The sequence below is a fragment of the Dendrobates tinctorius genome, unplaced genomic scaffold, assembly GCF_039654945.1.
Source record: "Dendrobates tinctorius isolate UK_male_01 unplaced genomic scaffold, ASM3965494v1 ptg000017l, whole genome shotgun sequence".
Lineage (NCBI taxonomy): Eukaryota > Metazoa > Chordata > Amphibia > Anura > Dendrobatidae > Dendrobates > Dendrobates tinctorius.
Window position 1 is genome coordinate 13,079,979 of NW_027361685.1, and position 26,715 is coordinate 13,106,693.

The window sequence follows — 26,715 nt, forward strand, 5'->3', positions numbered from 1 at the left end:
TGTTGGTGGTCACATGAAATCCTGGAAACAGAGTGGAGACAGATGCCTAATTGGAGCACGTTGACAGTCTGTTGTAGCCTACAAACAAGCTAAAACTGCCACCAAGTAGGCCTCGGCCTACACCATGATTGTCCCTGGGCTCCAACAATGCCAGTTGGTGCTCGGAAGTGCTGTCCACACAGAAATAAACACTCGTTCATGTGAAAGTGGGGTTCGGTAACGTCAGCTGATCCCCTGCTGTGTGGAGGGCAAACTGCTGCTTCCTCCAAATTCAAACAACGTCTTATCTTAAACTGCCTCCAAGTAGGCCTCAGCGTACAAAATGACTATCCCTGGGATCCAACATCGTCAGTTGTTGCTCGGAAGTGCTGTCCACACAGAAATAAACACTCGTTCATGTGAAAGTGGGGGTCAGTAACGTCAGCTGATCCCCTGCTGTGTGGAGGGCAAAGTGCTGCTGCCTCCAAATTGTAACTACTTCAGATTTAAACATTCTATGATTTGGCCTCTGTCTCCACTCTGTCTCTAGTATTTCCCCTGACCTCCAACACCGCCAGTTCCTGCTCACAGTTGCCGTCCACACATTCCACACGTGTTCCTGTGTTACTGGGGTTCTGTAACGTCAGCAGATCCCCCAATATGTGTCCGCCACTGTCTCCTGCGCTGTCCACCTTCCCACTGCAAGCGGTAGGAATGTGGACAGAGCAGGAGACAGTGGCAGACACTCATCAGGGGATCTGCTGACATTACAGAACCGCAGTAACCCAGGAACACGTGTGGATTGGGCAGACGGCTACTGTACGCATAAACTGGCGGTGTTGGTGGTCACGTGAAATCCTGAAAACAGAGTGGAGACAGATGCCTAATTGGAGCACGTTGACAGTCTGTTGTAGCCTACAAACAAGCTAAAACTGCCACCAAGTAGGCCTCGGCCTACACCATGATTGTCCCTGGGCTCCAACAACGCCAGTTGGTGCTCGGCAGTGTCTTTGGCACGGGTACTCCCTGTTGCCCAGCCTGTTTTCAGCACGCCTGCTGTTTCTGGGCAGTGTCAAGGTCACTATGCCACCAATCCGTTGTCCTGTCGTCTTGCGGCCGGGTTAGCCGACTCTACGATGCCTGCAGTTTAGGTGACTCTTATGTGGGCTGCGGGAACTGGCACTGAAGGCTGGATCCGTAGTGCCAATGGGACATGGACCCCCTGTAGGACTGTGGGTTTCGGTAACTGCGGCCGGCTTGCGGCCTGGCTACTTTGCTTTGAATGGGTACCTTCTGCTATCCAGCCAGGTTCCAGACTGTCTGCTGGTTCTCGCCAGAGCCTTTGGCCTAGGTGCCTCCATCTCGGTATCCGGGGTCCAGCACCGTCAGCTGGTCCTTGGTAGTGCTTTTTAGCACAGGTACCTTCTGCTTAGTAACCGTGGTCCAGCACCGTCACTTGGTCCTCGGTAGTGCCATTGGCTCTTGTTCCTTCTGCTACCCATCCGGGTGCCAGCACTGTCTGCTGGTTCTCGCCACAGCCTTTGGCCTAGGTGCCTCCATCTCGGTATCCGAGGTCCAGCACGTCAGCTGGTCCTTGGTAGTGCTTTTTAGCACAGGTACCTTCTGCTTAGTAACCGTGGTCCAGCACCGTCAGTTGGTCCTCGGTAGTGCCATTGGCTCTTGTTCCTTCTGCTACCCATCCGGGTGCCAGCACTTTCTGCTGGTTCTCGCCACAGCCTTTGGCCTAGGTGCCTCTATCTCGGTATCCGGGGTCCAGCACCGTCAGCTGGTCCTTGGTAGTGCTTTTTAGCACAGGTACCTTCTGCTTAGTAACCGTGGTCCAGCAGCGTCAGTTGGTCCTCGGTAGTGCCATTGGCTCTTGTTCCTTCTGCTGCCACTACGGGTTCCAGTACTGTCAGCTGGTTCTCGCCAGTTTCTCAGCCTTCTTGTACCTTCTGCTACATTTCCAAGATCAAGCTTTTTGAAATTGTGTTTGGTAATCCTTATTGATCTCCATGACGACGACCCTGATGACGACGACCCTGAAGACCACACCAAAGAAGACCAGAAATATGACCCTAAATAATATGACCAAGAGGACAAAGAACATGAAGACAACCACCAAGATACAGAACAAAAGACAGAAGAAAAAGAAGCAGAAGAAGCAAAAGCAGAAGAACAGAAAGCAGAAGAACATTAAGCATAAGACTAAAAATCAGCATAGAAGATATCAAAATTATAAGCAGAAGAAGACTAAGCAGTAAATGGGGGTGAGTCCGTTCCTCCTCGTGGTGCCCCTGGAAAATGCCTGCTGCTGCAGGCCAAACTGAACGCGGACAAATCCTGTTGTAAATCTTTTGTGACAGGCAGAACGTAAGGTGTAATCTTATAACTTTTATAGATAAGTACTACAGGAATGCCTGTCACCATAAGAAAATGAAGACAAAGAAGAATAGGAAGAAGATGAAGAAATAGCATATGATAATTAATAATAGCTGAATAAGAAGAATATGAAGAATGGAAAAAAAAATAATGGGAAGAAGGTGAAGAAGAAGAAGATGAATAAGGTGAAGAAAAAGTTGATAAAAAAAATGCTACTGCTGCGGATCATGAAGGAGAAAGTGTGGGAGAAGTACAAAAGAAGGTGAAGAGCATGGAAGTTGTGAAACATACATATCTGACAAAATATAAAAAAGTTAACATAGTCAATATCTTTTTAACTCCGAACGTCTTGAAAAAAAAATTGAAATTAATGCTATGCCATGTGATTTGAATAAACCACTATGCTTTTAATGTCTCCTCCACCTCCCACAATACATTCTACATGATTCTTATTTGTTTTCAATTATGTAGAATTAGCCAACAAGGAAATAAAGGGCTTTTTTTAATTCCGATACCGGAAGTCCCATTGACTTGAATGGGACTTCCGGTATCGGAATCGGCGATACCCGATATTTTTTTCGTATCGGGCGATACCATCCGATACGATATTTTTGGGTAACGAACGGTATCGCTCAACACTAGTAGATATAAAAATTCAGGCAAATGTCAAATGTTCAAAAACACAGCAAAGAGGCAGAGATGCTTACCTGCCCAGGCCTCCAAGCAAATGCACTGTCAGGGTGAGTGGGCCCATATAGTTAGGATGGGGGCAACACAGGTACAAGAATACCGATGAGACAACCGCTCACAACCTACCAATGTATGGAGGGGGCGGTTGCTTGGTATATTAATGCACAATGAAGACTTGTATGCTCCGCTGTTCACACAATGGGAATGCACAGCATCCAGGCTAACAGCCTATTAGTTACGCCCATACTATTAGATCAGGCGGGCTGCCTAGCGCTATCCAAATGCATCCAATGTGAACAGACACCACAGTTTACAAGACCGAATGGGCCCAACTGCACCCTGAAAAATAAAGTGCAAAAAACACATATAAAAAATATGAGAGGTATTAGTAAATATTTTGGCCAAATAACGTAAGCAAGTAACCCACGTCATGCGTTGGCCTAAAAAAGTGTCAAAGGACTCACAGAAATTGCTTTTTCTACTTCACCACTGCTGCTGCTGCTAATGTTTTGGCGTTGAAGAATTGACTGTCCAGAGGTTGGAAGTCTACAGCTGCGATGTGAACGGTGTGCTTCACTGGTGTCTTGGGGAAAAGCTCTCTTAAGGTCGTGTAAAAGTGTGTTTTGATACTCTAGCATTCACTGTTCCCTTTCTAGGGCAGGAATCATCTGGCAAAATTTGGTTTTATAACGTGTATCTAATAAAGTGGCAACCCAGCAGTCAGCATTATTCCTAATCATAACTATACGGGGATCATGTTGCAGATAGTGCAGCAAGAAGGCGCTCATATGTAGGGCTCTACCATGAGGTCCAAGCCCATGCTGTGTTGGTGGCTGGGTAACAATGAGGCTCGTTTCCTCCATCCCATCCCGCCAACCACGAACAACAGAGAGGGGAGGATTATCCTCTTCATCTGACAGTTGCTTGCCCATCACCTCTTCCTCCTCCATTTGTTCCTCAGATCTTGCACTTTAGATAACAGCTTGTCTGTTATCACCAACCCCCCTCGATCACAGTAATCCACCCTCCCTTGGCACCCACCTGTGTGGCAACAGTCTTGAACTTAGAGACAATATTATCCCTTCTACATCCTCTGCTTCCTCCTTTTCTCCTCTTCATCTAGGACCACCATCTCTTCCCGCAGGCTATTCAAAGTCTTCTCCAGCATATAGATGACCGGACTAGTGATGATGATGATGGCAGCATCAGTGGTAACCATCTCAGTAGATATTTCAAAACAGTGCAGAAGGGTGCAGAGGTCCTTAATCTGTGTGCACCCTGTAAATGTGACATGCGCCATGTCCGTACTGCGCTGGCCCAGGCTATACGACATGACATACTGCATCAGGGCTTGTTGCTGCTGCCACAGTCACTGCAACATGTACAGAGTGGAATTCCACCGTTTATCAATGCAAGTCGATGAGGAGAGGGATACGAATGGCAGAAATGAGCACACAGCTTACGTGTTCTGGAGCAGCTCATCCAGGCCAAAATAGTGGCTGAGAGAACACTTTACCACCCGGATGAGGACATGAGCCATGAAAGGCACGTGTGTGGGCTTGCCTTGCCGTAGGGCTGCCACCAGGTTTGCACCGTTATCGGGCTTGGCCTTCCCTGCATGCAGGTTCAGCGGAGACAGCCATTGATCAAACTGAGCCTGGAGAACTGTCCACAACTCTTCAGCTGTATGACTGCGATCTCCAAGACATATGGAATATGGAATGGAATACATGGCTAGAAGGATATAACTTATTTGCAAGAAACAGACTTGATAAATGAGGAGGTGTCACATGGTATGTTAGAAACACGTATATCTGCACAGAGATTGAAGCTTCAGAGACTGGGAGTTCTGTGGAAACTGTTTGGGTAAGAATACAAGGACAGAACAGTGGAAAGGACACCATTGTAGGCATTTACTACAGGCCGCCTGCGCAAGCTGAAGCTATGGATGAACTCTTTATGCATCAAATGGTCAAGTTCTCCAAAACATATGACATAGTTGTCATGGGAGATTTCAACTATACTGACATTTGTTGGGAATCTCTCTCAGGCAAAACTAACAGGTCAAGGAAATTCTTATCCTCTCTTGCTGACAACTTTATCTTCCAAAAGGTAGGGGAGAAAACAAGGGGAACTGCTACCTTGGATCTAATCCTTATAAACAGGGAGGAAATGGTTGAGGAGGTAAAAGTGGCTGGAACCCTAGGAAGTAGCGACCATGCTATTTTAGAATTTTGGATAACTAGAGGAGGAAGACCTGTGAAGACTCAGATGTCAAGGTTAGATTTCAGAAAAGCAGATTTTAAGGGATTCCGAAAGAGAATTGGAGGAATCCAATGGCTGTGTCACATCGCCGTCAGACATAGGGACTGCTGTTCCTGCCTCGGACACTGGGAGGCACCGGACTGTCACATTGCCGTCAGACTCGAGGACTGCTGTTCCAGTCTCGGCCACTGGGAGGCGCTGGACTGTCATGTCGGCATCAGACACAGGGACTGCTGTTCCTGCTTCAGCCACTGGGAGGCACCGGACTGTCACGTTGCCGTCAGACTCGAGGACTGCTGTTCTGGTCTCGGCCACTAGGAGGCACCGTGGTTCGCCCGTGGGTGGTGGTGACAGAGAAGGGGCTCCTACGCAGGCATCTGGTGGGTGGAGGCTCTGCTCCTGTCAGTCATGAAAGGATTGGTGCATCACCATCTGGCCTGGTCCTGGGGGCGATCCAAATGACGTCATCAGACTGTGAGCCTGTGAGGGATAGCCTGATCTTTCAAATACCTTGGGGCCTGTCTTGCAGGCCGCCAGATATAGTCTTGGTTTCCCCAGTGTACTAGTGTGTTATTTGCTATTGCTGACTCTGACCTTAGCCTGGATTTTGACTCTGATACTGCCTGCTGATTTTGTACCTCTGTTGCCCTCCTGGTTTAAAACTCTGACCTCGGCCTGGATTTTGACTCTGCTACTGTCTGCAGATTTTATACCTCTGCCGCCCGCCTGGTTTAGACCTGGACTCCTGACTACTCCTTCGGTTCCATTAATTTATCCCTTTCTGGTGACCGTCCTGCTCTGGTCCACTGCTCTTATAGAGACAGCTACCTCCTGGACTCTGCTGTAATTCCAGATCCCTGTATAGGGGTAAAGGGTCTCGGGTTTGCTCGGGGTGCTGTCTCAGTTGCAGTCCAGACTCGCACCAGACGGTCGTCACATTATATCTGGCCCAAAATCGTTTTTATATATCCAGCGTATATATAAAAGCATTATCCCTGAACTTTTTTTTTCCCTCTCCTGCCTCGCTGGCTGAGCTGATTCTTTGGGTAAAAGCACCTGTTACCTGGTTCATTCCACAGCATGGAGGAACACTCCCATTCTCCTACACAAGCATGCTGCAGTCTGGAGACTTCAGGGAAAACGCTGGATGTCAGAAGTCTTCACTCCCGGGACGTCAGCCCCTGGTCAGCTCTGTACATGCCTGCCCAGGGACCCAGGTACTGCTGGCAGATGCTGCTAAAGTTTTTTTTACCCATCTCTCTGTCATACCTTAAAAAGTCTCTGTGTTTGGAGGCTTATGTGGATAGTGGTTCTGAGGGAAACTTTGTGGATTTCTTAGTGGTAAAGAATCTTGGTGTACCACTGCTAAGGCTTAATGCCCCTATTAAAACCACTGCGATTAATGGCACATCTATTGTCCAGGGTGGAGTATAGTTTGTTGCTGCAGAAATTGCAATGTCAGTGGGGACACTACATACTGAACATGTGTCATTTTTTGTGATTGATAATTTATCACCGCAGTTATTTTGGGTATGCCATGGTTGCGTACACATAATCCGGTCATAGACTGGCACCTGGGTGATATTGTGCGTTGGAGCCCACAGTGTCAGGACAACTGTATATCGCTATCGGTGAACCAAGTTGAAATCAAACCTCTCTTTGTACCGTACGTATTTAGAGATTATGGGGATGTTTTTTCCATAGTGGAATCAGAGAAATTACCCCCTCACAGAGAGTATGATTGCCCCATAAACTTGATACCAGATTCTCGGCTCCCAAAGGGGAGAATATTTAATCTCTCTGGTCCAGAGCGTCAGGCCATGAAAGACTACATAGCAGACAGTTTACATAAGGGGTTTATTAGACCGTCCACCTCACCTGTTGGAGCTGGGTTCTTTTTTGTGGAAAAGAAAGATGGTGGTCTCAGACCTTGCATTGATTACCGTGAGTTAAACGCAATCACTGTAAAAAAAACAGCATCCGCTTCCACTCATCCCTGATCTTTTTAATCAGCTGTTGAGAGCCCGTTGGTTTATGAAGCTTGATCTCTGTAGAGCATATAATCTTGTCCGTATAAGAAAGGGAGATGAGTGGAAGACCGCATTTAACACACCCCTTGGCCACTTTGAGTACCTTGTAATGCCGTTCGGGCTCAGTAACGCACCTGCTGTGTTTCAGAATTTTGTGAACGATATCTTCAGAGACATCTGTGGAGTATATGTAGTCATTTGTTTGGATGACATCCTGATCTACTCTGCTGACCTTATGATGCACGTCCAACATGTCTATTCTGTTCTCCAGAGACTTAAAGAACATTCTCTATTCGCCAAACTAGAGAAATGCGTTTTTATGGCTGAGGAGGTACAGTTTCTGGGGTATATTGTCTCAGCTAAAGGGTTCGCATGGATCCTGACAAGATCCAACTCATTAAGGAATGGGTACAACCCATGTCTCTTAAATCGCTGCAGTGATTCTTAGTGTTCACCAACTATTATCACAAATTTATTAAAGGTTTTTCGGAGATCACTAAACAACTCACGGATTTGACCCTAAAAGGGGCGGATGTGGTTAATTGGAAGCCTGAGGCACTTCAGGCATTTTCTGTTTTAAAAGAATGTTTTGCTTCTAACCCGCTATTGATTCAGCCTGATCTAGACTGCCCCTTTGTTGTAGAGATTGATGCCTCTGAGGTTGGAGTAGGAGCAGTGCTATCGCAGGACTTGTCTTACCTCTATACTATTTAACATCAGAAGCTGTGTATTTTTGTAATTATTTGTACATATACATGATTGATTACTAATTCTGTTTCTGTAAAAACAATCCCCTTTACGACATCAAGCATAAATGTACTTCCTCCCTTTGATGTGGGCTCCGGCGGTGAGCCCACATATTTTCCGGCACATGTCAGCTCTTTTGAACAGCTGCCATTTGCCCCTAACAGCCTCTGACAGCGGCATTTAATGCGCACTTCCAGCAAGATTGACGGAAATCCCGCCCATCGGTGACTCCGTCACATAATCTTGGGTCACCGATGGGTTGGCATGACAACCAGAGGTCTCCAGCAGACCTCTATGCTTGTCACTGCTGGAATGCTATAAGCACTGCCCACTAGACAAAACCACATGGACCAGGGATCGTCCTGCCAAACTGCCCCTCTCCTTTTAACATGTTCAAAACGCTACTCAGACAACACAGGGTGAGGGTTAAACAGTGTGATCAATGCTTTATTGAACTACAAAACAGGCAGATAACACATAGAACAGTCCCAGCACAGTACCCAAGATGGCACACATTACAGACTCACCCTTCTACTGACCCGCCGGGATAATAGCTGCTGTGACATCAGACATTCCAGGGTCACTACCCCAGCTGTGGAACACATACAGAGAGGAGGTAATGACAAGTGTTGGAAGATGACAGTCCATACGAGGCCAGTTGATCTGAGGATCACAGCCTGGCTTCATCTTCCAGGGTCGACTACTCCACCTGTGGCATGAACACAGAGAAGAGGTAATCACAACCTGACTTCTCCAAACATATCCATGGTTCAGTGATGGCCAATGGAGCACATCTGTATTCTTCCAACCGAGGCTGAAAACCCCTAGGTTGTTTCCTATAGAATGATAGATCCGTGTCCCTTGTGATGATGTTGTGGCTGCTGTCCTGTCTCTTTTACTTTGGATGTATAGATGTCTTGGCAGAATCTCTCTGGCTGTTTCTCTCTCAGTCTCTTTATACAGAGGCATTTAACCTATTTTTAGACTTAACAAGTGTCTCTCATTCAGTATTTACATAAAGGGTAAGAATGGAGATGAGATTATTATAGCATTATAGCAATATTGATTATTTAAACTATTTGCATAGTTTATCCCTTTCTACTGTAAGCCCCCGTCACACACAGTGAGACCGCTAGCGAGATCGCTGTTGAGTCACAAGTTTTGTGACGCAACAGCAATCTCACCAGCGATCTCGCTGTGTGTGACATGTATCAGCGACCGCCCCCCCCTCCGGGTATCGCTGATCATGCTCGAATGCCCTGGACATTTTTTCGATCGTTGGTCTCCTGCTGGCCAGCATGCATCGCTGTGTGTGGCAGCGGGAGACCATCGATCAGTGAGCTTGAGCTAGTATCCAAGGTAAACAGCGGGTAACTAAGCGGCGCTTAGAAACCTGCTGTTTACTTTGGATACCAGCTCCCAGCGCCAGCACGCTGGTATCCAAGGTAGACAGCGGGTAACTAAGCGACGCGCGTGCTTGTTACCCGCGTCGTCACTGGTCCTGATCGCTGGTGAGATCTGCCTGTTTGGCAGTTCACCAGCGATCATGTAGCGACACAACAGCGATCCTGACAAGGTCATATCATTGTTGGGATCTCTGGTGCATCACTAAGTGTGATGGGAGCTTTAGAATTCAACAAACTGGCTCAGTAACACAAGGCATAATTAGCATATCAGCAAACATCACTAGTGATCAAGGATATGCACACAATAAAAGTCAATATTACCGACTTACACAAACAAAAGTCTGTTTTCATGACCAAATAGAAGTCTTCACAATGCCATGGGTAGAAAAAAAAGTTTTTAAAAATATAAAAAAAATGAAAGTTCTAATCACCCCCCTTCACAATAAAACAATAAAAAAACAAACATACACATATTTGTTATAGCCGCGTTCAGAATCGCCAAATCAATATAAAAAAGAATTAACCCGATCACTAAATGGCGTAACGAGAAAAAATGTCATAACGTCAGAATTACTTTTTTTGGTCGCCGCAACATTGCATTAAAATGCAATAAAGGATGACCAAAAGATCGTATCTGCACCAAAATGGTCTCCATTAAAAACGTCAGCTCGGCACACAAAAAATAAGCCCTCACCCAACCCGAGATCATGAAAAATAGAGACGCTACGGGTATCGGAAAATGGCGCAATTCTTTTATACTTTACCTAATAAAGAGGAGTTATTTTTACTGATACAGTGGGTACGGAAAGTATTCAGACTCCTTTAAATTTTTAAATTGTTTCATTGCAGCCACTTGGTAAATTCAAATTCATACTATCTATTCCTGACACTGGAGTGGCTTATAAACTTCCGAAGTATATAGATTGAGGTCTGGCATCTGCCAATATGTGGCTAGTTTTCTGACTGTTTCTGATAACATGATACATGATTTTAGGTTTTTTTTTGTTTAGTCTCGCTTGAGTATATGCCAATATTATATAGTCTCTTGATGAGTCGTCTTTGGTGACAACCACGAAACCAGTAGAAATGAGAGGCTTGGAGAGTGAGTGTGTATACATCACCTCACCCTATATACTGAGACGTGGGGTATATGTTTTTTTCTATTAGTCACTTTCCGACTAACCTTCAGGGGGTGAATTATGGGTATAGATTTATATTTGCAATTAATAAGGTTTAGTTTTATCCTTTCGTCAGCAAACATGAGGAATGGCAACAGACAACCCATTTAAGAAGGTTCAATTTTGGTTAAAACTATTTCAACATTATGAACATATAAAAGGATTCTCCCCTATGTGACATCTCTGATGTGTATTAACAGTTGATTTCCAAGTAAAAAATTTCCCACATTAAGAAAATGAAAATGTGTGTGACAGCTCTGATGGAGATCAAGAAGCGCTTTCTGGTTAAAATATTTCCCACATTAACAGGAAAAAGGCTTCTCCCCTGTGTGGATTCTCTGGTGCTTAACACAATCTGATTTATTGTTAAAACATTTCCCACATTCTGAGCAGGAAAAAGGTTTCTTCCCTGTGTGGATTCTCTGGTGCTTAACACAAACTTATTGTTAAAATATTTCCCACATTCCGAACATGAAAAAGGCTTGTCCCCTGTGTGAATTCTCTGGTGGGTAACAAAATTTGATCTCTGTGGAAAACATTTCCCACATTCTAAACATGAAAAAGGCTTCTCCCCTGTGTGAGTTCTCTGGTGCTTAACACAAACTGATTTATTGTTAAAACATTTCCCACATTCTAAACATGAAAAAGGCTTCTCTCCTGTGTGAGTTCTCTGGTGCCTAACCCTATCTGATTTTTTTTTTTAAACATTTCCCACATTCTGAGCATGAAAAAGGCTTCTCCCCTGTGTGAGTTCTTTGCAAAATGTGATTTCCATGTAAAATACTTCCCACATTCTGAACATGAGAATGACTTCTTTGCTTTAGGAGCAGTTTGTTTTTTTAATGCCTCTTTTGTGACTTTGATTTTCCTTAGTAGTCGGTAATGAATCAGAAGATGGGACCTGTTTCATAGGATCAGATGACAGATCTTGGCTGTGAATAGATGATGGTATATCTGGAGTAATAGCAATCACTTCTGTTGTATCTTGTAGGATCTCAAGATCATCAGATTTAACAATTGAAGATGTCAGCTGTCCCTCTGATCTCCTGTTACAGTCATCTGCTAAGATAAAAAACAATTATTTTTTAATAAAATATCCTTGAGTTTTATATTTTTGAACATTTCTATTTAAACTGTGCATAAAAATGGCAAGCTATGTAAAAAACTTAATTTACCAAGACAATGACAGTTCACAGTCTAATAGAAAACCTTGTTGGATGAACCAGTAGTGTGCGGTGTTCAACTGTTTGTTCATTCTGCCTCCCAAATATCGAATAAAAAGAAACCAATCAATGTTATGTTGTAAAATATCAGTATTTCTATAATAAAAAATATAGATTAATTCACATATGCAGAGTCTAACTAGCTAGCAGAAACTCAGTGGATGAGAGAGCTATTCTGAGGATTTTGGCTGATACATCTGTTCCCTGGTTGTCAAACCTATAGGTCACTTGTCAGAACTGTCAATATGTGACTATTTAGATAGTGAATGGTTCTCCATAGGTTTAAGTTTCTTAGGCTAAGATAATAACTATATGCAAAGTGTTAAAATAACTAAAGTTCTTCTAATATGGAAGAGGCTACGAATATAGCGGCAAATCACCATATGTGGTTATAGGACAGACACTAATGCAAGTCTATGGGTCAAAATAGTATAAAAGCCAGCCTTACTCTTGTTCAGGAGATCTCCCATAAGCTGGAGACTCTCGAACACACGGACCACAGCTGCTCAACTCAAGGCCATATGTAAGAACAGTTGAATGTTTGTTTTTTCCTTCAATTTTTATTGCCTGTCATGTACTCACTTTTCTTCATTTTTGTAATCATTTTTTGAATGAACAATTAAACAAGATTTATTTTATCCACAATTCAGCATCGCTTTTCCTTTTTATCCTCACCGTGCTCTTACTTGAAAAGTAAGAAAGAGATATTTTCATTTTGGCAAGCTCAGGCCAGGTTGACCTTTTGTGCTAATTTTGGCTGGCATTCCTTCATCGTTTGTACACGGGGGGGAAAACTCTGCTAAAAACACACCTGTACAAAGTCTCCTCAGGAATTCCATCATTTCACGTCACAAAGATCAGACTGAATCTACAGACTACGTGTAAGGATCTCCAACCATAAAGAGCTGCATGCGTCCCATCCAGACGGAGGTCTAAGGATTTCAGTAAAGACAAAGGACCATCCATAGACGGTTGGATCAACCCAGCAGAGGAAAAGACGCTCCATAGGTGAGAAAATGGATTTTATACATAATTATTCTAAGAAAAGTAACATAGAGTTTAAGTATGTTCATAGTCATACAGATGCACAATTATGGTCTAGTTTGTATAATCAATGTGAAGCAGAAAATGTTAAAATTGATAAGAGGTTTTTCTCAGTAAAAAAGTTACAAAGAAAGCTTCAAAATGTCATGCACATGGTCCGAGTGTACAATAATTTAGTCTTTAAGAAAACTGAAACATATAAAACTTGTACTGTCACACAGGAAACTGATCACACTGACAAACACGGTGACACACAGGAGTCTGACGGGGATTACTTTGATGATCCAAATTGTTTGATATTGTCAGAGCATATTGAACAATAATTGGAAGATCAGATTGATACTCGGACAGAGTTATTGTCCAAATTGCGACCAGACATAAAAAAGGTTTCTGCTAATACAAGATCAACAGGTAAACAGGAGGACAGTGCTGCTGCCTCATCATTTGTACCAGACACACAAGATCCAGATGTCACAGTAGAGGATTTATGGGCAGATGACATACAATGGAAAAAAATTACATGACAGAGAAGCACGCATTAATCTGAAAATACACGATCAGTTAATGAAAATTGTAAAAGACATTCCAAATTACAACGATAAGATGGACGCCTTTTATAATGCGGACATTTTTGAATCAAACACAAATTCAATCTTAATGATGAACAAAAAAATAAGATATTCAAAGTATGGCTACCTTCACATATGGGAAAAAGATTACTGACCACACCCAGATTAAATGATGATCATGAAATGACACATAGTACAAAAGAAGACAGACTTAGACAATTGGTATTGTTTACAACCGGAGAAGATGTGGCGCCCGTGGGGCTTCAGTCGCCACAGAGGTACTGCACCTTCTCCTAAGGTGTAGTGCCCCACCATCCAGGTAAGGTGGGAGCTCCTGACCACACTCCACACCTGCATTCCACAACCACACTCCACACCTGCATTCCACACACAGGATAGTTCAGTGGGGCCACCTAACAGCTTCAGGCTGGGGGTTAGCAGAGCACCCCTCGTGGAACCCTGCTTCGTAACATGAGATGTGCTGGGAGGCGGGTGGAGTGAGATGATGCAAAAGAGTGGGAAGAGTGAGAGTTAGTGAGCAGTTGGTTAGAGGAGAGAGAAAATAGGTGTCTGAGGGACGTGCTGCAGCAGGTCCCAGTGATCTGGGCTGCTGGCACGAGAAAGACCAGAGAAAGAGACTAATAAGATTGATAACCTAACCTTCCATAAGAGAGATAGAACAGATCGGAACGAAGGAGAATAGAAGGACGGTGGGAGGCTGGTTGAAGAAAGACAGAGAACCCTTCCTGTTATGAATGAGTCACCGTAGGAGGCAAAAGCAGAAATACAAGCTAAGTCCAGAAAACCAGAGAAGTTGGCAACTATCAGATTGCAGACCCCTGAACCTATCAACACAACTAGCAGTAGCCGTGGGGGGTTCCTACGATGCCCTAGACCCCTCAATCACAGCCGGAGAAATACATAGGCCTAAAGAAAGAAAGGGGAAATCTAAACTGCCCCAGAGCAGACCCCAAAGCAATAGGCAGCCCCCAACATATAATGACGGTGAAGCAAGATGAAAATACTAACACAGACAGAAAGATAGACTGAGCAAAGACGGAGCCCAAAACTACCTAGATAGGAAAGGACAGGAAGGCTGCTGTCTGCAATCTGCCAAAACCCTATCAAAGACATAAGCCAACAAGCTGATATGAAAAAGGCCCTGAAGCAGCTAGGCTTCAAAAACTAAATCAGCACTCAGGTATTTTCAGAAGACAGAGCTAAATGAATTCAGCACACCCCAGCAGGGAATGGCAGAAATCCAGAAAAACAAAGCAAAACAAAGTCTAAGCACAAAAGCAAAAGGCCGAGCAGCAAACTTAGCTTTAGAGGAGCAGGAATTCAGACTGGTCTCCAAGGATCCCACAGAGAAAACACCCGCAGGGCAGAAGGGCGTCGGCAGCCTTATATCCAGTCAGTAACTCCACTCAGCCAGTCATCAGCAGCCTGATGTGTTTGATAATCAGGCTCACTACCTTTCTTTACCAGAAGAGGGAGTTCCTCGGGCCTCAGTAATGAAGGGGAAAATGAACTCACAACAGTACCTCCCCCTTGAGGAGGGGTCACCGAACCCTCAACTACGCCACCAGGGCGATCAGGGTGAGCCCGATGAAAGGCACGCACCAATCTTTTGGCATGAATATCAGAGGCAGAGACCCAGGAATTATCCTCCTGACCATAACCCTTCCACTTAACCAAATACTGGAGTCTCCGTCTAGCCAGACGGGAATCCAGTACTTTCTCTACCTCATATTCCATGTTACCTTCAACCAATACAGGGTCTGGAGGTGCCACCCCCGGAACAACAGGTTCAACAAACCTCTTCAACAAAGATTTATGGAACACATTATGGATTTTAAATGTGACAGGAAGAGCCAAACGAAAAGAGACCGGATTAATAATCTCCACAATCTTGTAAGGTCCAATAAATCTAGGCTTAAACTTAGGAGAAGCCACCTTCATAGCAATATTTTTTGATGATAACTACACCATATCACCAACCTTAAACTGGGGACCAATGGTCCTATGTCGGTTGGAAAACCGCTGGGCCTTTTCCTGGGAGAGAGATAACTTATCCACCACTTGGTCCCAGATCTGGTGCATTCTCTCCACCACAGTGTCAACACCTTGGCAGGCAGAGGGCTCCACCTGCCCTGAAGAAAATCGAGGATGAAACCCAAAGTTACAAAAAAAAGGTGACATCAAAGTGGCAGAACTAACTCTATTATTTAAAGCAAATTCGGCCAAGGGCAAAAATGAAACCCAATCATCCTGATCAGCGGAAATAAAACATCTCAAATACGACTCCAAGGTCTGGTTTGTTCTCTCTGTCTGCCCATTGGTCTGAGGGTGAAAAGCAGAGGAGAAGGACAACTGAATTCCCAGCTTGGAACAGAAAGTCCTCCAAAATCTAGACACAAACTGAACTCTTCTGTCAGATACAATGTTCTCAGGAATCCCGTGCAAGCGAACGACCTGTTGTAAAAACAGGGGCACCAACTCAGAGGAAGACGGCAACTTAGGGAGTGGTACAAGATGAACCATCTTAGAGAACCTATCACAAATCACCCAAATAACAGTCATGCTTTGAGAGACAGGCATATCAGAGATGAAATCCATTGAAATATGGGTCCATGGCCTCTTGGGGACAGGCAAAGGCATCAACAACCCACTAGAGCGAGAACACGATTTGGACCGGGAGCACGTCCCACAGGACTGCACAAAATTCCTGACATCACGAGACAAGGAGGGCCACCAAAAAGACCGACTCACCAGATCTCTAGTACCAAAAATACCTGGATGACCAGCCAAAGCAGAGCAATGAACTTCAGACATCACTCTCTTCTTCCACTGGTCAGGAACATACAACTTTCCACTGGGACAACGCTCAGGTTTGTCCTCCTGGAACTCTTCCAGAGCACGTCTCAAATCGGGCGAGATGGCAGAAAGAACTACCCCTTCGCCTAAGATGGTAGCAGGCTTGGTCACCACAGGAGAATCAGCAAAGAAGCTCCTAGAGAGGGCGTCTGCCTTGACATTCTTTGTTCCAGGAAGAAAAGAAACCACAAAATCAAAACGTGTAAAAAACAAGGCCCACCTAGCTTGTCTAGGGTTCAAGCGCTTAGCCGACTCTAGGTAAATCAAATTCTTGTGGTCAGTGAGGACCACGACTTGATGCTTAGCTCCCTCCAACCAATGTCTCCACTCCTCAAATGCCCATTTCATGACCAACAGTTCCCTATTCCCCACATCATAGTTACGTTCAGGTGGAGAAAACTTTCGGGAAAAGAAAGCACAGGGATTCATTTTAGATGTTACAGGATCCTTTTGGGACAAAACAGCTCCTGCACCAATCTCAGAAGCATCCACCTCTACCTGGAATGGAAGTGAGACATCAGGTTGCCGCAAAACCGGGGCGGAGGTGAATCTTCGCTTCAGCTCCTGAAAGGAAGAAACAGCTTCCGGAGACCATTTCAACACATCAGCACCCTTTTTAGTCAAATCAGTCAATGGCTTGGCAATACTAGAAAATTTAGCTATAAATTTCCGATAAAAATTAGCAAAACCCAAAAACTTCTGGAGGGCCTTCAAAGAAGTGGGCTGAACCCAATCGTGAATGGCATGTACCTTGGCCGGGTCCATTTCAATAGTTGACGGGGACAAAATAAATCCCAAAAAAGAAATCCTCTGTACTCCAAAAAGGCATTTAGATCCTTTGACATACCGGGAATTCTCACTCAAGATACGGAACACAGTCCGAATATGTTCCACATGAGAATCCCAATCCTTGGAGAAGATCAAAATATCATCCAGATAGATAATCAAAAATTTATCGACAAAATCTCGGAAAATATCGTTCATGAAGCACTGGAAGACAGAAGGGGCATTAGTGAGCCCAAAAGGCATCACCAGGTACTCAAAATGTCCCTCCGGAGTATTAAACGCCGTCTTCCATTCATCCCCATGCTTAATGCGAATAAGATTATACGCCCCTCTGAGGTCAAGCTTGGTAAACCAGCAAGCACCTTTAACTCTGGAGAATAGATAAGAAATCAGAGGTAACGGATACTGATATTTAACAGTAATTTTGTTGAGGGCACGATAATCAATACAAGGTCTTAATGATCCATCCTTTTTGGCTACAAAAAAAAAACCGGCACCTAAGGGTGACGAGGATGGTCTAATATGACCCTTCTCCAACGCCTCCTTAATATAGGATCGCATAGCCTCGTGCTCGGGTACAGATAAATTGAAGAGCCGACCCTTGGGAAATTTACACCCCGGGCTCAGTTCAATTGCACAGTCATAACTCCTATGAGGAGGCAGAGACGCAGACTCATTCTCACTAAATACATCATAAAAGTCCGCCAAATAATCAGGAACATCATGCGACTGAGGAGAGGTGGAAAACACCGGAGCCTCACTAAAGGCACACCGACAACCCCAACTCACCACAGACACAGATTTCCAATCCAAAACTGGATTATGAATCTGTAACCAGGGAAACCCCAGAACAATAGTATCATGCAGATTATGCAACACCAAAAATCTGCAATTTTCTTGATGGTCTGGGGCGACCCGCATTACCACCTGGGTCCAAAACTGGGGTTTATTTTTAGCCAAAAGAGTAGCATCAATCCCCCTCAAAGGGATAGGCGTCTGCAGAGGTGTCATCGGAAATCCACAACGTTTAGCAAAATCCAAGTCCATTAGGTTTAGGGCTGCTCCCGAATCCACAAAAGCCTTGGCGGAAAATGTGGACAGGGAGCAGATCAGAGTAATAGCCAGAAGAAACTTAGGTTGAACACCCCCAACAGAAAAAATGTGTGTGCAAAGCGTTTCTCTCGTTTAGGACAGACAGAAATAATATGCGAGGCATCTCCACAGAAAAAACACAACTTATTACGCCTTCTGAACTCCTGACGCTGCTCTCTGGAAAAAACTCTATCACATTGCATAGGTTCAGACATTTGTTCAACAGGTGTCAACACCTCTCGTGCAGCTTTGCGTTCGCGCAAACGCCGATCAACCTGAATGGCTAATGACATAGAATCGTCAAGACCAGAGGGAACAGGAAATCCCACCATAGTATCTTTTACGGCTTCTGACAACCCCTTCCGAAAGAGAGCAGCCAAGGCATTATCATTCCAGGTAGTAAGTACTGCCCACTTTCGGAATTTTTGACAGTACAATTCTGCAGAATCACGACCCTGGCTCAATGCCAGCAGGGTCTTTTCAGCCTGATCAATGGCATTAGGTTCGTCATACAACAACCTCAAAGCTTGAAAGAATGCGTTCACATTAGTCAGAATAGGATCATCTGGTTTCAAAGAAAACGCCCAATCCTGGGGATCGCCACGCAGCAAAGAGATGACAATTTTAACCTGCTGCGTGGAGCTCCCTGACGAGTTAGGCTTCAAGGCAAAAAATAATTTACAATTATTTTTGAAATTCAAAAATTTAGACCGATCCCCAAAAAATACATCAGGTGTAGGAATCTTTGGTTCAGCAGCATGTGAATGAGCAAGGTAGGCGGAAATTCCCCGCACTTCCGCAGCGAGCTGCTCCACACGATCAGACAATTGATTTATCTCCATTGAGAGAAAAAAAAAAAAATTCCCCCTACGGCCTCAGAGATATAGAGGAAAAAATATACACTTTTTTTTTTTTTTTTTTTAACAATTCTTTCCTGCTATTGAGTTCCCTAGAATCTGCGGTATGGCGGGTGATTCTGTTATGAATGAGTCACCGTAGGAGGCAAAAGCAGAAATACAAGCTAAGTCCAGAAAACCAGAGAAGTTGGCAACTATCAGATTGCAGACCCCTGAACCTATCAACACAACTAGCAGTAGCCGTGGGGGGTTCCTACAATGCCCTAGACCCCTCGATCACAGCCGGAGAAATACATAGGCCTAAAGAAAGAAAGGGGAAATCTAAACTGCCCCAGAGCAGACCCCAAAGCAATAGGCAGCCCCCAACATATAATGACGGTGAAGCAAGATGAAAATACTAACACAGACAGAAAGATAGACTGAGCAAAGACGGGGCCCAAAACTACCTAGATAGGAAAGGACAGGAAGGCTGCTGTCTGCAATCTGCCAAAACCCTATCAAAGACATAAGCCAACAAGCTGATATGAAAAAGGCCCTGAAGCAGCTAGGCTTCAAAAACTAAATCAGCACTCAGGTATTTTCAGAAGACAGAGCTAAATGAATTCAGCACACCCCAGCAGGGAATGGCAGAAATCCAGAAAAACAAAGCAAAACAAAGTCTAAGCACAAAAGCAAAAGGCTGAGCAGCAAACTTAGCTTTAGAGCAGGAATTCAGACTGGTCTCCAAGGATCCCACAGAGAAATCACCCCCAGGGTAGAAGGGCGTCGGCAGCCTTATATCCAGTCAGTAACTCCACTCAGCCAGTCATCATCATCAGCCTCAGGTGTTTGATAATCAGGCTCACTACCTTTCTTTATCAGAAGAGGGAGTTCCTCGGGCCTCAGTAATGAAGGGGAAAATGAACTCACAACACCTTCCAGTCCAGAGAGCGCAAAGGCCGGGGCCCAGTCCCCGAGGTTGATTGGATCTTTATGTCCGGCAACAGACACCGGAGGAGTAGTGAGCCGCTAACGCCTTGCTCCCATCATAGACTTGGGACACAACAGCAACTGAATAGAGAGCTGGGATGCAGTGAGGAGTCCCCAAAGCAAGCTACAGCTGTCTGTCATGCAAGTAAAGACTAGGAACACCTAGGGAGAGGCATTCCAGGGTAACTAAGTACTGGAGTGCTTCGCACCTAAAGGCGCATTGGAGGAGTCGTTCAGTGAAGGTACATATTGGCGGAGTGTGGAAAGGAGAATCCTATCCTGCCTGGAGGTTGGCTGGAGTCCTGACCTGGAGAACACAGTACGGAGGCAGGCAGTTGTGTGAACTGCAAACAGTGAGTAAAGCTTTGGAACTGCATACTCTGGTGTCCTCCAGTTATTCCAGCACCGCTACACCTGAGTAACAACATCTATACCATTCTTCGCCTCTCCTCATCCATTGCACCTACACTGCCCTGGGACTACAGCTCCACCTGTGGAGAGCTATACCATCTCTGCTGCACCACACCATCAGTCCCAGCGGATCTGCATGCAGCGTTGGCTCAACACCTTACTTGCCAAACACCACGGGTGGCGTCACAAACTATTCTACCATTAACTACATCACCGCCATTGATATTGGGCGCCCAGGGCCACGGACCGGGTCACCGCCGCTGTGACACATTCCCGCCTGACACCGGCCCGGTACCGAGTACCCCGCTGCCCTGGGTGTGCGAGGGCGACCCAATTTTGGTGTCACGAACAGGATGACGAGACCCGATGCCATCGGGTTCTGTGTGCCTTGGATTTACAACTTTTGAAAATGTGCAGAAGACCAAATTTAATAGACTCTAAAATGGACATAAGAAATGGCCGCTGGTGCGGAGAAGAAGGGCGTGAAGAGATGGGAGGTCCTAAGAAAAGACCGCGAAGAGTATTGGGCCGTCCCTGCCTGAATTACTATGTGACAGATGCATGGCCCACCCCCGAGGGGTTCGTATACTGGCTTGGTATGGAGGCGCTGGAAGAAGATGCCACCCCGGAAGGAGGGGCAGAGGAAGCCAGTGGCGAGCAGAAGGGTGGAGCAAGGAGAAGAACGCCAGAACGCCATTTTGGAGAGTGAGGGAAAGAGGCCTGCGGGGCGCGGGCAAGTGCAAACCCTTGGCGCCATGGCTGACGGCTCCAACCCGAACTCCGGAATGAACCGCCAGCAATTAGAAGATGAAATCGCTGAACTGACTACCCGTCTGCAGCTACGAAGAGAAGCGCTGGAGAAGCTGAGACGGCAGCGCGCCCCGGCGGGGCCTACACCAGCGGTACCACCCTCTCCATTGGTACCCGTGGCTACCGCACTGGACTGTCCCCGGGCGGCGCTGACCTACACATCTACTTTGACCGTGCGGTTGAGCACCACCGGCCCGGAGAAGTTACCGGAGGACCCGGGAGTGGAAGCAGAGCTCCCGCCTGGACCTGGCGCGGCTGCGCCGGTCCCCACAGACCCCTGCGGATCCAGAACCCGCAACTGCTCCTTCATCATCTGCACCGGAGCCGAGGCCGCACTGCCGAGAGACCTCAGGTATGTCTGATGTTCCTTCCCCTGAGAAGACCCGGGGTTGCCCCACCGTTGCAACGGCCGGCCAGGTTGTGTTAGACCTGGTCTGGGACCGGGAAGCCAGTCCCCGGGAGGAGATACCGGAACCCCCAACGGTGGCACTGCATGCCACAGTAGGCCAAAGCAGGCCCCGGGAGGAGCAGAATGAGGCCTATTGTCGAGCCACCATTAAAAAGCTGGCAGATGAGTACCGGGAGAGGGAGCAGAGGAGATTGGCTGTACTGGGCCCGGATCTGAAGAGAAAAGTGAGGACCCGTGCTGGGCATTATGGTTCCCAGGATGCAGCTGGTTAGGGGCAGGTGCTTAATGTGAATAAGGAGAGAGGTTTTGGATTCATCACGGACCCCAAAGCATTGGTGACCTGTTCTTCAACCGGCGGGATGTGGAGCCCCATCTGAGGAGAGGGCATCCAGATGGAGACCTGCAGCCTGGGGAATATGTGACGTTTACCCTGCCTCATGACTCAGGGGATGGTACACCCTGAATGTACGACATATCCCTGCAGAGTTCATCGAGAGGTACCTGCCATCAAGACCAGTCAATGCTCCATCCACCGGTACCCCACAGACTGCTCAGGTACCTGTTTCCAAGAACAAGGCTGCTATTGCATCACCTCCAGTTTGGCGGCCCAAACCAAAGATCTTTGGCTTGACATCGTGGGAAGAGGAGTACCTGCGGATTGCTAATGACTACTTGGAATCTGGTAGCCGTTAAAATAATTTACAAAATCTCGTTACCCAGGAGGGTTTTCTTTGCACCAGTTGTGCCTTGTTTGCTATCATGTTTTTATGGTAGCACTTTTGTTGCCTGCTTTTGATTGGCAGTGTTTTTCTACAAATGGAACTGTGGAGATCATGAACGCTGTGTGATCCAAAACTTTCTTGTAAATAGTTTGCACCCCTTTGGGTGCTCTCTCTTGGTTTTACATATAAAGACTTTGCGAAGATGATGTTTTTGAATGGACACTTTTCGAAGAATGATGTCTACCTCAAGGGACACTGAAAGAAATCCCGGCTGGGAGCAGTGTTCAGCACTTTGCAAGAATTTTGAATGTTTTATGATAACGTATTTGATAATGTTGTGTCTTATGAAAAGTAAATGTCTTTTATAGAGTTAGAAAAGTTTTGAGATAGAATGTGAGAATTGAATAAAGACTGAAGAATTGAAAGTGACAGGTGACAGGCCAAGAGTAGATGGTCAGTGTCTTGCGTCCAGTAGAGAAAGAGAAAAAGAGAATAATTGATAGCAAATGTAATAAAGAAATTGTGTTGAGTATAGCACTTTGAATTAAGAATTGCACTTAAGTAAATTTTTGATACTAAGATAGGAAGTTAGCCTGTTTGTAACGTTTAAGAAATGTGCCTCCTACATTAGAAAGATTAGATAAGTATTGTTAAACAGCATTTACAAATTTTTGTGTGTTCCTGTATTGTACCTTTTGTTGTCTTGCAGCCCGCGGACATGCTGTGCTTAACGGGGGGTATGTGGCGCCCCTGAGGCTTCAGTTGCCACAGAGGTACTGCACCTTCTCCTAAGGTGTAGTTCCCCACCATCCAGGTAAGGTGGGAGCTCCTGACCACACTCCACACCTGCATTCCACACACAGGATAGTTCAGTGGGGCCACCTAACAGCTTCAGGCTGGGGGTTAGCAGAGCACCCCTCGTGGAACCCTGCTTCGTAACACGAGATGTGCTGGGAGGCGGGTGGAGTGAGATGATGCAAAAGAGTGGGAAGAGTGAGAGTTAGTGAGCAGTTGGTTAGAGGAGAAGATAGGTGTCTGAGGGACGTGCTGCAGCAGGTCCCAGTGATCTGGGCTGCTGGCATGAGAAAGACCAGAGAAAGAGACTGATAAGATTGATAACCTAACCTTCCATAAGAGAGATAGAACAGATCGGAACGAAGGAGAATAGAAGGATGGTGGGAAGCTGGTTGAAGAAAGACAGAGAACCCTTCCAGTCCAGAGAACGCAAAGGCCGGGTCCCAGTCCCCGAGGTTGATTGGATCTTTATGTCCGGCAACAGACACCGGAGGAGTAGTGAGCCGCTAACACCTTGCTCCCATCATAGACTTGGGACACAACAGCAACTGAATAGAGAGCCAGGACGCAGTGAGGAGTCCCCGAAGCAGGCTACAGCTGTCTGTCATACAAGTAAAGACTAGGAACACCTAGAGAGAGGTATTCCAGGGTAATTAAGTACTGGAGTGCTTCGCACCTAAAGGCGCATTGGAGTAGTCGTTCAGTGAAGGTACATATTGGCGGAGTGTGGAAGGGAGAATCCTATCCTGCCTGGAGGTTGGCTGGAGTCCTGACCTGGAGAACACAGTACGGAGGCAGGCAGTTGTGTGAACTGCAAACAGTGAGTAAAGCTTTGGAACCGCATACTCTGGTGTCCTCCAGTTATTCCAGCACCACTACACCTGGGCACCAGCCTCAATATCATTCTGCGCCTCTCCTCATCCATTGCACCTACACTGCCCTGGGACTACAGCTCCACCTGTGGGGAGCTATACCATCTCTGCTGCACCACACCATCAGTCCCAACAGATCTGTATGCAGCGTTGGCTCAACACCTTACTTGCCAAACACCACGGGTGGCGTCACAAACTATTCTACCATTAACTACATCACCGCCACTGATATTGGGCGCCCAGGGCCACGGACCAGGTCACCGCTGCTGTGACACATTCCCGCCTGACACCGGCCCGGTACCGAGTACCCCGCTGCCCTGGGTGTGCGAGGGCGACCCAAAGACATGCCTACAGTTGATATTTTAGGGAATTTACAAACAAATATTTCCGATGATCCATTCTCTTTTTTGGTAAAATTTGAGCAGGCCTATAGAATGGTAATGGACCTTAGACCTCACGAAGAGGTCGGCCAGGTATCTATCACATAGATAGTATGTGAAAATACAGTATATACTGCTCAGGGAACACTTAACTTTCAGAGATAATTTCCAATTTGTCTGCACTATTAATTAACAGCTGTTACAATACCAAACAAGGGCAGTCCCTATAGGAGAAAAATCACAAGAATAAAACTGTATTTTCACATACTATCTATTCCTGACACTGGAGGGGCTTATAAACTTACACAGTATATAGTCTGAGGTCTGGGATCTGCCAATATGTGGCTAGTTTTCTGACTGTTTCGGATAACATGATACATGATTTTAGTTTTTTTTGTCTAGTCTCGCTTGAATATAAGTCAATATTAAATGGTCTCCTGATGAGTCGTCATTGGTGAGGATGATGAAACACATAGAAATTAGAGGCTTGGAGAGTGAGTGTGTATACGTCACCTCACCCTATATTCTGAGATGTGGGATATATGTTTTTTCTATTAGTCACCTTCTGACTAACCTTCAGGGGGTGAATTATGGGTATAGATTTACATTTGTAAGTAATAAACTTTAGTTTTATCCTTTTGTCAGCAAACATGAGGAATGACAAGAGACAACCCCTTTAAGAAGATCCAATTTTGGTTAAAATGATTCCAACATTCTGAGCAAAAAAGGCTTCTCCCCTATGTGTAGTCTCTGATGTTTATTAACAGTTGATTTCCAAGTAAAATATTTCCCACATTAAGAAAATGAAAAAGGCTTCTCCTCTGTGTGACTGCTCTGATGTCTAACAAGATGCTCTTTCCGGATAAAATATTTCCCTATTTCCCACATTCTGAACAGGAAAAAGGCTTCTTCTCTGTGTGGGTTCTCTGGTGCCTAACCAAATTTGAGTTAAGATTAAAACATTTCCCACATTCAGAACAGGAAAAAGGTTTCTCCCCTGTGTGAGTTCTCTGGTGCCTAACCAAACTTGAGTTAAGATTAAAACATTTCCCACATTCTGAACAGGAAAAAGGCTTTTCCCCTGTGTGAGTTCTCTCGTGCCTAACCAAATTTGAGTTAAGATTAAAACATTTCCCACATTCTGAACAAGAAAAAGGTTTCTCCCCTGTGTGAGTTCTCTGGTGCATAACACAATTTGATTTTTTGCTAAAACATTTCCTACATTCTGAACAGGAAAAAGGCTTCTCCCCTGTGTGAGTTCTCTGGTGAGTAATAAAATGTGATTTTTGTTTAAAACATTTCCCACATTCTGAACAGGAAAAAGGCTTCTCCCCTGTGTGAATTCTCCAGTGCCTTATCAAATGTTTGTTAATATTAAAACATTTCCCACATTCTGAACAGGAAAAAGGCTTCTCCCCTGTGTGAATTCTCTGGTGTATAACAAGGTCTGATTTCTGATTAAAACATTTCTCACATTCTGAACAGGAAAAATGCTTCTCCCCAGTGTGACTCCTCTGGTGCCTAACCAATTTTGAGTTAAGATTAAAACATTTCCCACATTCTGAACATGAAAAACGCTTCTCCCCTGTGTGAATTCTCTGGTGGTTAACAAAATATGATTTCCGTGTAAAATATTTCCCACATTCTGAACTTGAAAATGACTTCTTTGCTTTAGGAGCAGTTTTTTTTTTATTGCCTCTTTTGTGACTTTGATTTTCCTTAGTAGTCAGTAATGAATCAGAAGATGGGACCTGTTTCATAGGATCAAATGACAGATCTTGGCTGTGAATGGATGATGGTATATCTGGAGTAATGGCATTCACTTCAGTTGTATCTTGTAGGATCTCAAGATCATCAGATTTAAAAGTTGAAGATGTCATCTGTCCCTCTGATCTCCTGATACAGTCCTCTGCTAAGATAAAAAACAATTATTTTAATAAAATATCCTTGAGTTTTATATTTTTGAATGTTTCTACTTAAACTGTAAATAAAAATGGCAAGCTATGTAAAAATCTTTATTTACCAAGACAATGACAGTTCACAGTCTAATAGAAAACCTTGTTGGATGAACCAGTAGTGTGTGGTGTTCAACTGTTTGTTCATTCTGCCTCCCAAATATTGAATAAAAAGAAACCAATCAATGTTATGTAGGCGAAAATAATACCAATTCTCATCTCACAAAAACAAGTCCCCACTCAGGTCCATCATCTGTCAATGGAAAA

General features: G+C 45.1%; 1 protein-coding gene and 1 pseudogene across 1 annotated transcript in view; one reads left to right on the forward strand and one right to left on the reverse strand.

The window, feature by feature from the left end:
• Positions 1-26,715, forward strand: part of LOC141082292 (uncharacterized) — a 987,535-nt gene that overhangs the window by 662,664 nt on the left and 298,156 nt on the right. The window lies entirely within an intron of this gene.
• Positions 10,928-26,498, reverse strand: LOC141082351 (uncharacterized; annotated as a pseudogene).